The sequence below is a fragment of the Oncorhynchus kisutch genome, linkage group LG19, assembly GCF_002021735.2.
Source record: "Oncorhynchus kisutch isolate 150728-3 linkage group LG19, Okis_V2, whole genome shotgun sequence".
In the NCBI taxonomy this organism is placed as follows: Eukaryota; Metazoa; Chordata; class Actinopteri; order Salmoniformes; family Salmonidae; genus Oncorhynchus; species Oncorhynchus kisutch.
The window spans coordinates 7,707,561-7,720,252 of record NC_034192.2 but is presented as its reverse complement, the minus strand read 5'-3'; positions in this window follow the sequence as shown (position 1 = coordinate 7,720,252).

Here is a 12,692-nt window from a genome sequence, read left to right as displayed (position 1 = left end):
TCCTTCCTTCCTTCCTTCCTTCCTTCCTTCCTTCCTTCCTTCCTTCCTTCCTTCCTTCCTTCCTTCCTTCCTTCCTTCCTTCCTTCCTTCCTTCCTTCCTTCCTTCCTTCCTTCCTTCCTTCCTTCCTTCCTTCCTTCCTTCCTTCCTTCCTGTCTGTCTGTCTGTCTGTCTGTCTGTCTGTCTGTCTGTCTGTCTGTCTGTCTGTCTGTCTGTCTGTCTGTCTGTCTGTCTGTCTCTGTGTGTGTGTGTGTGTGTGTGTGTGTGTGTGTGTGTGTGTGTGTGTGTGTGTGTGTGTGTGTGTGTGTGTGTGTGTGTGTGTGTGTGTGTGTATGAGACCCAGCTCTATATATATCTCCAGAGGCCAGCTGTGGCTCCATGGGGGTTGACCTGGCACCTTCCCCAGAGCAGAACTGCCCTCGCTGGGACACTGCAAGGTCGCAAACCCCTAATTGTCTGAGCCGCACCCTGGAGAGGGAGGAGAAGGATGGAGGGAGAGAGAGAGAGAGGGTGATGAAAGAGAGAAATATAGATAAGAGAAAGGAGGAAGGGAACAGCCGTACAAAGAGGCAAAGTCTAGATGAGTTTCAGAGAACAAAACTGGAGGGAGAAGTACTAAGCAAAAAACATTGTGGGAGAAGGAGAAAATTACACTATAAAACTTTCCCATTAAGTCAGGATAGAAATGTCATTTACAGACACTTATTGAGAGACAGATAGACAGAGAGAGCGAGAGAGACAGAAACAGACCAAAAGATAGTGGAAAAACAGGTTTAAGGAACTCATCCCGAACAGTAGTCTATTGTATATCTTCTATACCCTGAGGCTGATCTTCCTATAAACCCAGGAGACCGGCACAAACCCACAGACCCACACTGGAACAAGAACAGGCTTAGCTCCAGTCAGTTTCTGCCTTAGTCAACTCCATTGTTATGCAGAAACCACACTGAAACACAGTTTGGTTAATTCCATTTAAAGCCATGAATTGAACTGGAGTCCTATGAAGAGAGATCCATGTCAAATCCGCAATTGACAGGAATTGAAATGGGATTCACTTTTAGCTTTTCTAAAAGAGATCAGACATTAATTGGCTGCTTCTTTTCTACAGAGGCCATTGATGCTAATCTAGCTAAAAGGCTATGCTCTGTTAGCTTACATGGGGTTAGCATGATCCACTCCTCTATTGCATAGAACAAAGGGATATCTGACTCAGTCAGTCAGAACAGATTTTCCCACAGGCAGAGGTAGAAGTGTGTGTGTGTGTGTGTGTGTGTGTGTGTGTGTGTGTGTGTGTGTGTGTGTGTGTGTGTGTGTGTGTGTGTGTGTGTGTGTGTGTGTGTGTGTGTGTGTGTGTGTGTGTGTGTGTGTGCGTGCATGTGTGCGTGTGTCTGCGTGCGTGTGTGTTTGGATATGCTTGAGCGCACATACCTCTTGATTACTGTGTGCGCTTGCAAGCAGTCTAGCTCAAATCAGAGAGGATTACGTGGTAAATGCAGGTTATGCATGGAAAGAAAGACAATCAAGACAGATTGATTGGGGAAAAAATTGTAGGATTACGTTAAGATGATGTTGTGGCTAGGACGCTCCTTCAATTAAGAGTGCGCTGTGTTTGAAGTGTGAACATGGCGGTGGCTATTCTGTGGGGTGTAATTATACAAACCCTCATCACAGAGAGACAAGGGGTACCCCTCCATAGACTTCAACTGGTCTACAGTCAGCAAAGGACAGAGCTTTCTTCTTCTCTCTTTAAACGATACACAGCGAGGGATGAACATGTGTATGTGTGACTGTCCATGCATTTCAATAAACCTCATTGTGTGTGTGTGTGTGTGTGTGTGTGTGTGTGTGTGTGTGTGTGTGTGTGTGTGTGTGTGTGTGTGTGTGTGTGTGTGTGTGTGTGTGTGTGTGTGTGTGTGTGTGTGTGTGTGTGTGTGCACGTATGTTTCTGTGTGTGTCTCTCTGTATGTCTGAGAAGGAAGGCAAGAAGTCTGACTCAGCACTAACTTTCATTTAGTGGGAGGAGAAGTCAAAGTCACATTGCAGCCTTGACTATGTAATGGGTGTAACATACACACTGTGTTCCCTATCAGAAACTGTTCCCCTTATGTGTATATTTTCCTAAGCATGGAGCAGTGTGCTGTCATTTCCTGCACCATTAACTTCCTGAGTGACTTGTTCCCTCAGAAGACAGTTCGCAAACACTGGTCCCAATTTTTACTTGTGGAAAATACATAACCTCATAACACACATTAGGAACAAATGTTTCAATTCAATTGTTTCCCCTCTTTCTTTGGCTTTTATTTCTCCTTCCCACATCGTCCTCTAATACTTATTTTTACGTTTCCCTCCCTCGCTTTTTATCGCTTTCTTGCAAACTGGAAAATATGTGCAGTAAAGTGTGAAAGGGTATTAGTTCTAAAGAGGCCTTTCCTCTCAGCAGATGTCTAAATGTCATCACATTTATTTTCAATGTCTTGGAAGAAGGAGTGACACACCACGAGGAGCAGTCTGACCCCAGTGGGAAATAAGCACTTAACACCTAGCCCTGCTACCATGGAAAGATGAGCTCACTATTTCAAGACAACACCTGTCTCTCACACCGTCCGTCAAATATAACCATCAGTCCTATAGACACTTGCAAACACACACAGGTATACACACACGAGCGCACGCACAACGCACACACACACACTCACATACACAGAAGATACATCGAGTGTACAAAACATTTTGAACACCTGCTCTTTCCATGACATAGCTTTCACCTTGATTAACCTGGTCAGTCTATGATCCTTTATTGCTGTCACTTGTTAAATCCACTTCAATCAGTGTAGATGAAGGGGAGGAAACTATTTTCTAAGAAGGATTTTTAAACCTTGAGACAATTGAGACATGGATTGTGGATGTGTGTCATTCAGAGGGTGCAACTCAACATTAGGAAGGTGTCTGTGTATTTAATGTTACACTCAGTGTTTAAAGATAGAAGGTAGAGATAGAAAGCACATGTGTTCCTGACTAGGCCAGTGGGCATGCTTCTAAATGTCTGGTATTATTCAGTCTGGTCATTGTTTCATCTGTAGTTTCCTGTCCACACCCAGCCAGTCAAAACGCTCCAGGAATAAAAAGAGATGAGAGGACACAGACGCTGGATGGAGTCAGTCAACATTCCCAACCCGAGTTCCTGTCCCTAAACAAATGCTCCAAAAACAGGCCACGATTCCTGAGCTTTCCTAGAAATTCCCAATTCAGCAAACTGAGTTAGGCCTACTTTAGTTACTTGCTTAAATGAACCAGTTATCTACTTTTGATAATCAGCTAGTTATAGCTAGATGGTAGTTTGCTAGCTAGTTAGCTCCCATGCTGATTTCAAGTATTTTAAAACTAATACATGACTGACTCAAAAATATAACGTTTTTTTCATTATGAAAGTTAACTAGCTAGCGCATCATGATTGGTGAGATTATGTCAGCTAGCTATCTCCAGTAAGGTCATGTGTTTTCACTTATTGCATGTTTGTTGTGTTCTCCCTGGTTTCCACTAGTTATCACCAAAATGGTCTATATTGTAAAATATATTTAAGGTGAGGGGTTAGGCATAAGGTTAGCAGTGTGGTTAATGATAGGGTTAAGGTTAGTTGTAGGTTTAGGTTTAAAATAACATTTTAAGTTGTAGAAATAGGAGGGCTTTATGGCTTTGTAGCTGTGGTAACTAGTTAGGACTGTCCTCCCTGGTACACTTGCTCGTTCGTGAGCTGGCTGCTCATTTTAAATAGTAATAACTAATCTGTTCAAAACAGTGGAAGCAGGTGCAGCAGTAGCCATTCGCTTTTTGACATGCACAAGTGAAATAGCTGTATCTAGGCTGTTGTTCAAATGTATATATCACTTTATATACATTATCTTCTCAAAGAAACTACCGGTAGTTAGAAAACTTGGCATATATTTCTGTCATGCTGCTTTGTTGACAACTCCAACCACCTCGCGCCATGGGTATTCAGCCAATCAGCAGCTGCCGCTGTTCCATGCACCCAAACTCTCTGCTCTGGGACATACCATTCTCCTGAGGAAGATAAAACGGGGGAGTACTGTGTGACTGAGTCATTTAGACCTGTAGTCTGGTCTGCCTTGAACATGGTCTGTCCCTCCTTCTCTCAGCGTGATCTCAGTTACATATAATGCCTGCTGTTCTCCAGTACTGCAGTCTTGCACCACCAAATTATAGTGTGTGTCCAATCGAAGACTGCGTCCTCTTAAAATAGACAGCAGGCAAAATTATAGTCCTGTAGTGTGAGTGTGTGTGTGTCAGTCGACCCTGAGCAAAACAGAAAGAGAAAGTGAAGAAATACGAAGATGCTTCCTCTACAGGATCGGTGGGTCCCCCACGGGACTGTTGAGCTAATGTAGGCTAATGTGATTAGCATGAGGTTGAAGTAACAAGAACATTTCCCAGGGCATAGACATATCTGATATTGTCAGAAAGCTTAAATTCTTGTTAATCTAACTGCACTGTCCAATTTACAGTAGCTATTACAGTGAAAGAATACCATGCTATTGTTTGAGGAGAGTGCACAGTAATGAACTTGAAAAGTTACTAATAAACCAATTAGGCAGGTTTGGGCAGTCTTGATACAAAATTTTGAACAGAAATGCAATGGTTTATTAGATCAGTCTAAAAGTTTGCACATACACTGCTACCATCTAGTGGCCAACATCTAAATTGTGCCTCGGCTGAAATAATACATTATGGCCTTTCTCTTGCATTTCAAAGACGATGGTACAAAAAGAAACGGTTGTTTTTCTCTTTGTATTATCTTTTACCAGATCCAATGTGTTATATTCTCATACATTCATTTCACATTTCCACCAACTTAAAAGTGTTTCCTTTCAAATTGTATCAAGAATATGCATATCCTTGCTTCAGGGCCTGAGCTACAGGCAGTTAGATTTGGGCAGGTCATTTTAGGAGAAAATTTAAAAAAAGGGGCGGATCCTTAAATTGTTTTGTGACGTTACACACTTTGATCTATAGACACACATGACCATGATGTGCCACAGGGAATTATGGGAAATCAATACCTTGTATGGAGAGAGCGAGAGAGAGAGAGCGAGAGAGAGAGAGCGAGAGAGAGAGAGATGGGAGGGGGGGGGGGGGCAAACGTGAGAGCAAGACTGAGAAGCCAAGCTAATATGGAAATATTCTTGAACGTTGATTAGGCTGATGAGTGCTCTGCTCTAAGTCAAACTACAGACTAGCTGCCATCTTGAATGGTACCTCTGCCAAAGGGGGCGTAACCCAGCCACCCGCAAGCATGCATGCATGCAAGCACGCACGCACGCACACGCACACACACACAAATTCTCGCAGACGGATGGTGACAGATGACTCTCAGGTTCTCCTTGTTAATGTTAACAGCTGTTAAACACTCAAGACTAAAGGAGAGATTGGCAGAATGAGAGTAATAACTCACCTGACCGTTCATATTGTAGGCTGCCACTTTAAAGGACACATCAAATCTCCCTCCCTGCCTCTGCCTGATGTTATACACTGAGTGTACAAAACACTCACTTTCCCTCAGAACAGCCTCAATTCGTTGGGGCATGAACTCTACAAGGTGTCAAAAGCTTTTCCACATGGATGCTGGTCCATGTTGACTCTAATGTGTCTCTAATGTTCCCACAGTTGTGTCAGGTTGACTGGATGTCCTATGGGTGGTGGACCATTCTTGATAAACACAGGAAACTGTTGAGTGTGAAAAAACGCAGCGGTGTTGCAGTTCTTGACAGACTCAAACCGGTGCACCTGGCACCTACTACCATGCCGTGCTCAAAACTTTTGTCTTGCCCATTCACCCTCTAAATGGCACACATACACAAACCATGTCTCAATTGTCTCAAGGTGTAAAAATCCTTCTTTAACCTGTCTCCTCCCCTTCTTCATCTACACTGATTGAAGTGGATTTAACAGGTGACCTCAATAAGGGATCATAGTTTTCACCTGAATTCACCTGGTCAGTCTATGTCATGGAAAGAGCATGTTTTGTACACAGTGTAAGTCCTCAGACTCTCTCCATCTTTCTCTTTCTGGCTTTGTCACTGTCTAGGCTGGGCTCTGGCGCTCTGAGTTTTGGCGGAGCAAGCTGGGTTAGGGATCAGGTACAACTCAGCAGTCTGCAGTCTCTCAACAGCTCTACTCTCTTCCCCACATCTCATCTACCTCTCTTTTCTCTTCTCCAGTCATCACCCCCTCTCCTCAACCGTTCTCTTCCATCTTCTTCCTACTCGTTTCTCAACATCTAAATCCTCATACCCCGTACACTTCCCAATCCAGCCTTTTACTCATCTCTCACTCCACCCCTCCATCTCTCACCTATACTCCTCTCCCCTCTCCTCTGTCATCCTCCCTCTTTCCATTCTATCCTCTTCCCTTCTCTCCTCCCTCTTCCCTTCTCTCCTCCCTCTTTCCATTCTACCCTCTTCCCTTCTCTCCTCCCTCTTCCTTTCTCTCCTCCCTCTTCCCTTCCCTCCTCCCTCTTTCCTTCTCTCCTGATCCCTATTTCCTTCTCTCCTCCCTCTTCCCTCTCTCCTGCTCTCTCTCTGGTCTAGACAGAGTGACTGTGTCCTGGTATAACCTGACCAGACGTCACACCACAGACGCCATGTTCTCAGCCTGGACTGGCAGCACTTTGATTTGGAGAGGAGATGGGGTTACGTGTGTGTGTGTGTGTCAGGAGAGCTTTATTTGTTCCTCTATGATGGCAACGTGTCCAGCCCTCCTTCCCTTTTCCTGGACGGGCATGAGAGGGGTCTTTGAATCGCGCCACGCTGCCCAGCCTAGCGACCATCTGGTAACCTGCCATGGTGTGGGCTCACAGGCTGGTGTTGGTGCCCACCGTTCCCCCTGGCATTGCAAAACCAGCCGCGCTGGCAGTGGCTGAACAACCAGGCTGGAACGTACCACACCCACTAACACACTCACTCAAGGCCTGATAGAGAGGCTAAAAATAGGGAGAGAGAGGGGGGGGGGGAGTGGAATGAAAGAATCAGAGGATACAGACAGACACGGTGTGATCAGAATCAGAATCAACTTTATTCACTAGGTACATTTACACATACTCAGAATTGTACTGTACTTGGTGATATGGTGCTTCTAGTGGTAGACGACATACTCAGAATGTTACTTAATGATATGGTGCTGCTAGTGTTACACAACATTTAGAGACAGAATACAGACAATGGAGTTTAAACAAACGTTACAAACACTATATATACAAAAGTATGTGGACACCCCTTCAAATTAGTGGATTCTTTGATTTCAGCTGCACCCGTTGCTGACAGGTGTATAAAATTGAGCACACAGCCATGCAATCTCCATAGACAAACATTAACAGTAGAATGGCCTTACTGAAAACCTCAGTGTCTTTTAACATGTCACCGTCATAGGAAGCCACCTTTCCAACAAGTCAGTTCGTCAAATGTCTGCCCTCTATAGCTGCCCCAGTCCACTTTAAGTGCTGTTATTGTGAAGTGGAAACGTCTAGGAGCAACAACGGCTCAGCCGCGAAGGCCACACAAGCTCACAGAATGGGACCGCTGAGTGCTGAAGCGAGTAGCGTAACACTCACTGCTCGGGTGCAACACTCACTACCGAGTTCCAAATTGCCTCTGGAAGCAACGTCAGCACAATAACTGTTCGTCAGGAGCTTCATGAAATGGGTTTCCATGGCCGAGAAGCCGCACGCAAGCCTAAGATCACCATGCTCAATGCCAAGCGTCGACTGGAGTGGTGTAAAGCTCGCCCCCATTGGACTCTGGAGCAGTGGAAACGCGTTCTCTGGAGTGATGAATCACACTTCACCATCTGGCAGTCAGACGGACCAATCTGGGTTTGGCGGATGCCAGGAGAACACTACCTGCCCCAATGCATAGTGCCAACTGTGCAGTGAAGGGAAATCTTAACGCAACAGCATACAATGACATTCTAGATGACTCTTTTCTACCAACTTTGTGGCAACAGTTTGGGGAAGGCCCTTTCCTGTTTCAGCATGACAATGCCCCCATGCACGAAGCGAGGTCTATACAGAAATTGTTTGTCGAGGTCGGTGTGGAAGAACTTGACTGGCACATCGAACACCTTTGGGATTAATTGGAACACCGACTGGAACACCAGGCCTAATTGGAACAACAGGCATAATCGCCCAACATCAGTGCCGACCTCACTAATGCTCTTGTGGCTGAATGGAAGCAAGTCCCCCAGAAACGTTCCAACATCTAGTGGAAAACCTTCCCAGAAGAGTGGAGGCTGTTATAGCAGAAAAGGGGGAGCCAACTCCATATTAATGCCCATGATTTTGGAATGAGTGTGTATGTTTCAGATGTTTCCCATTAGCCATAGTGCAGCTTGTTGAATGTTCCTCTCAGAGCCACTTAATGAGACATAGTGACTGAGACCTCCTCCATTTAATTAAAACCATGATTCACTCACTCCTTCACGGCCACCATGCAGTCTACAGCCCTGAGTCTACACTGTATAGCCTGGTCCCAGACCTGTTTGTGCTCTGTTGATAACCTCTCATAGACAGACTGCGTAAACATAAATGGCACGATCTGTCATGATACAACGGGATGTGTGAGACAATGAGCAGCATTAGTTATGGCGCTAATGCGGACTTGGAATTTTTGTAACGATTTTTAGCGTCTATTGAATTTTGGAAGGTGCAGGGACATGTGACCCATAGACTTGCCCGTAACTTGCAGAGAGAGAGGGTGGAGCTCTTCGTTCCAGTTCCGATCCTCGTTATACGTATGGACCTGGAACTTAATCGAGCATCTGACCAATTACGCACGATTTTAGTTCTGGGTTAGCCGAGATAACTCTCCTGTGGTCATTATAGTGCCTGTGGTCATTATAGTCTGATCCCAGACCTGTTAGAGATGTCTTGCCAATACCTATGTTCATCTTCACAGACAATAGGAGTTGACAAGACAACACAAGCAAATCTGGAACCAGGCTAAGTCTCCACCTCTGTACCCTAACAGTCCTGCTTTGGTGTTGTTGGTCTTAAGGCAGCAGACTGCAGACGGCTTTGCCAAGGCTGTTACTCACTCTAATGACTAAAGCAATGTGCTGCTCCATGCTCCCAGCGTGCTGGTAGACCAGGGGCTCGGGACTAAACTGAGCACTCACCCGAAAAGAAACGGCTACTGGGCAACAAACTCTCTCTTTGTCTAACACACACACACACATACACACACACACATTTCTTCTCTGAAACAAATTGACTCACACAAGTTGACAACAAAAAAGGAAGGACCAATATGTTCAGACACGTACGCAGCTGACACACACGCACACACACACCTTAGCTGTGAGTCTGTCTGAGAGGCTGAGCAGCACTTCACATCATCGACGGACCATGCTGTCACCACCCAAAAATGATCCAGCACCCTCCTATATCCCTCTCTCCAGCGCACAGCCGCTAATAATGCCCAAATGTGGTTAACTTCCCATGTTAACCTGCAGTTAACCTGCTAACCACCCAGGGACTAAAACATAACAACCAAATCAATATTTATGGGCAGGAGGCAGCGTGATAACATTCACATCTGTCTTAGTCTGATGTTCCAGCAACACTCAGGTGTTGAAACCACCCAGTAACAACAGAGAACGGAAGAGGTTTGCTGAGATCAACAGAACCCAGTCAGACTGGTTAATGTGCCCTTCAATCAGAGTCAAGCCCTCTAACGGTTTACGATACGTGGCAACCAGATGTTGACATGTAGAAAACGCCACTTAAGCAGACATTTTCCATCATTAACATCCCCCTTTCCATATCCACCTACTATCAGGGAGGAAATGATTGTTGGGGGTTGAGAGAAACCCCTGAACATCTGTGAGCCCCTCGTCTGTTAAATAGAGAGGTCTGCACCATTAGACACAGCACCTTTCACTCAACTATGTGTGTGTGTGTCCCACTCTCTTCCTCTATCTCTCTTCCTCCTTTACTCAATCACACCTACACACTCCCAGTCTCTTCCTCTACCTCTCTTCCTCCTTTACTCAATCACACCTACACACTCCCAGTCTCTTCCTCTACCTCTCTTCCTCCTTTACTCAATCACACCTACACACTCCCAGTCTCTTCCTCTATCTCTCTCCCTCCTTTACTCAATCACACCTATACACTCCCAGTCTCTTCCTCTCTCTCTCTCCCTCCTTTACTCAATCACACCTATACACTCCCAGTCTCTTCCTCTCTCTCTCTCTCTCCCTCCTTTACTCAATCACACCTATACACTCCCAGTCTCTTCCTCTGCCTCTCTTCCTCCTTTACTCAATCACACCTACACACTCCCAGTCTCTTCCTCTATCTCTCTCCCTCCTTTACTCAATCACACCTATACACTCCCAGTCTCTTCCTCTCTCTCTCTCTCCCTCCTTTACTCAATCACACCTACACACTCCCAGTCTCTTCCTCTATCTCTCTCCCTCCCTCCTTTACTCAATCACACCTACACACTCCCAGTCTCTTCCTCTATCTCTCTCCCTCCTTTACTCAATCACACCTACACACTCCCAGTCTCTTCCTCTACCTCTCTCCCTCCCTCCTTTACTCAATCACACCTACACACTCCCAGTCTCTTCCTCTATCTCTCTCCCTCCTTTACTCAATCACACCTACACACTCCCAGTCTCTTCCTCTATCTCTCTCCCTCCCTCCTTTACTCAATCACACCTACACACTCCCAGTCTCTTCCTCTATCTCTCTCCCTTCCTCCTTTACTCAATCACACCTACACACTCCCAGTCTCTTCCTCTATCTCTCTCCCTCCTTTACTCAATCACACCTACACACTCCCAGTCTCTTCCTCTCTCTCTCTCCCTCCTTTACTCAATCACACCTACACACTCCCAGTCTCTTCCTCTATCTCTCTCCCTCCTTTACTCAATCACACCTACACACTCCCAGTCTCTTCCTCTATCTCTCTCCCTCCTTTACTCAATCACACCTATACACTCCCAGTCTCTTCCTCTACCTCTTTCCCTCCTTTACTCAATCACACCTACACACTCCCAGTCTCTTCCTCTATCTCTCTCCCTCCTTTACTCAATCACACCTACACACTCCCAGTCTCTTCCTCTATCTCTCTCCCTCCTTTACTCAATCACACCTACACACTCCCAGTCTCTTCCTCTATCTCTCTCCCTCCTTTACTCAATCACACCTACACACTCCCAGTCTCTTCCTCTATCTCTCTCTCTTCCTCCTTTACTCAATCACACCTACACACTCCCAGTCTCTTCCTCTATCTCTCTCCCTCCCTCCTTTACTCAATCACACCTACACACTCCCAGTCTTATGACAGTTCCTTCCAAAACCCTACTGGGGCTTTATTAAGTATCTGCCCTTTAACACCATCTGGGCCACACAGCTTGGTTTCACCAGGCAGGGAGAATGTGTATCTCTCACAGTAGTACAAACCATAAAGACATAAATGACTGCTGATACCACTGAGAGACGACTGGTCTTCTCTGTGGTTTCTGGGGGGGAGGCTAACTTCATTTTTCCCATACGCAGTACTACCAGTAAATGTGTTGTGTGTGTGTACACTCTCTGCTGCTGTGAGGCCTCTTACTTGAGGCCCATGATCAGATTATCAGAGGCACAGGAAGTAAGGGGGAAAGAGGGGGCTCTTTCTCACTCTCTCTCTTTCTAGAAGACTATCTGTCTATTGTCGCCCATATAAATTAGTTGTTCTGTGCTAAAGGGTGTCTATAGCTGTTAATTACTTCATGACTGCATTATCAGAGTGCATGTGTGTGTGTGTGTGTGTGTGTGTGTGTGTGTGTGTGTGTGTGTGTGTGTGTGTGTGTGTGTGTGTGTGTGTGTGTGTGTGTGTGTGTGTGTGTGTGTGTGTGTGTGTGTGTGTGTGTATGTGTGTGTGTGTGTGTGTGTGTGTGTGTGTGGCTGTCAGTAACCCAGTGGCAGTCCCCTGTAATGAAGTCCAGACTCTCCAACACATGGCTATCAACCTCGTGGCTGCCTGGCCAAAAGTCCAGACGGAACGCAGTCATGGGCCCTGAACTGGAGCACCACAGGCCAACGAAATATACAGCATAAATAGGGCACAGTTCACTGTGTGTGGACAGAGCCACAATGTCATGGTCCTTCCCCATCCTTCATGCACCTCCGGGATGTTTGATCCAAGGCCTTGGGAGCCAAGCTGCTGAGGAAAACAACAAACCCACTCAGATCACACCAACAGGACGTCCGGGATACGCTCCCACAATACACACTCACAGGCAGAGGAGAGAGCGAGGATACAGGACAATGGGGTTGGGAGAGGGCGAGTGAGAGAGACAGGCAGAGAGAGAGAGAGAGAGAGAGGGAGAAGAGAGAGGGAGAAGAGAAAGAGTAGCGAGAGAGAGAGCCCACTGGATAGCTCTTCTGACAACAAACCCACACCCACTGACGACACACAAAAGCCAGAGATTGTGCTCCTCGTTGACTCTAATGGGAAATACATTGATGAGAGGAAACTTTTTCCAAAACACCAAGTGACTAAACTCTGGTGTCCCAACAACCGGCGTGCCCTGGAGCTGCTGTTAGAGGACAGACTAGGGTCCCCCAGCCACATCATAATAGACACAGGCACAAACGACCTGAGAGCCCAGCAGGAAAGGGTGGCCACAGCAT